The sequence below is a fragment of the Penaeus monodon genome, chromosome 7, assembly GCF_015228065.2.
Source record: "Penaeus monodon isolate SGIC_2016 chromosome 7, NSTDA_Pmon_1, whole genome shotgun sequence".
Taxonomy (NCBI): Eukaryota; Metazoa; Arthropoda; class Malacostraca; order Decapoda; family Penaeidae; genus Penaeus; species Penaeus monodon.
The window spans coordinates 38633505-38634554 of NC_051392.1; the positions used below are offsets into that span (position 1 = coordinate 38633505).

Sequence of the window (1050 nt, forward strand, 5' to 3'; positions counted from 1 at the left end):
TCCCAGAAAAAAAATTCTTTATAGTTAAAGAACCAATACATTTACAAGATATGTTGTGAATCTACTATATATACTGACTCCTACTGAAAATATGATGAAACCAGTTCTTTAATTTCAAAATCCGGCCAACTTTGGGGTTAAATCTAAAATCATAAGATTAGTACATAAAAGCACAGTTACATAGGCCTATCAAAAATGTCTAATCTCTATATAACCATATCTAATGAAGGAAATGCCTTGGCTACTACCATTCGAAGTAGGCCCACTTCGTTATCCATGTCACATCTAATATCAAAATCGCTAAATCCAAAATTAAAGGTTAAAAACATGTCTTCAAAAACCAGCCCTAAAACAGTGCAACAAAGACGCTAACAATCTCTACTCTCCTGTGCCGTTATTTCACCACCAAAATGAACCCAAACTATCATATCTAACCCACAGCCAAACGCAATAACGTCTCAAAATCCCCTGGCACTCACCCGAACGGAGTCAAAAGGCGTAAAAAGAAGATAAACTGACGAAATGAGAGAAAAGTCGCGTCCACGAAGCGTCAACAAACCCTCGGCGTCTGACTGCGCGTGTTCGAGTCCTTTGGTGTCGTCTCCTTCACAAAATTCCTTTTTTATTGTGATATTAGAGACTCTGAAGACATGGGTGTGTATATAATATATAAGAGATTCTCAAAAGATTGTTATGATGTATTAGTGATATTTGTACTTTATTCTTGATAGAATGCCATTTAATAAATGTTGAATATACTAATCGAACAAGCTGAGCGCAAACAAGGATTACGAACGTAAATACTGTGAGAGAGAAAAAAAAAACTTTAAGATATTCAGACACGAATAATAAAATTATTTGCATAACTTATGTATTAAGAAATCTGATCACATTGCTAGACCTAAAATTTGACCTTTTTTAAAATGTAAAATATTTTCATAAATGTGGTCATTATCTTGTCAATAGTCAATATCTTTATGATAATCGTGTTAATGATAATAATAATAAGTACAAAGATAATATTAACGATTCATATGATAGCTATAATAA

The 1050-nt window shown here is 32.9% G+C and overlaps 1 protein-coding gene across 3 annotated transcripts in view; it reads right to left on the reverse strand.

Annotated features, from left to right (window-relative positions):
- The window catches only part of LOC119575295 (bromodomain-containing protein 7-like), a 16175-nt gene extending 15588 nt beyond the window's left edge, over positions 1 to 587 (reverse strand). For 2 of the 3 annotated variants that reach the window (XM_037922833.1, XM_037922834.1), the window contains exon 1: positions 480 to 587. The gene's annotated coding sequence lies outside the window, so the exon portion shown is untranslated. The remainder of the gene's footprint in view (positions 1 to 479) is intronic. The other variant, XM_037922835.1, reaches the window with a different exon arrangement.
- Between the last annotated feature and the right edge of the window lie 463 nt (positions 588 to 1050).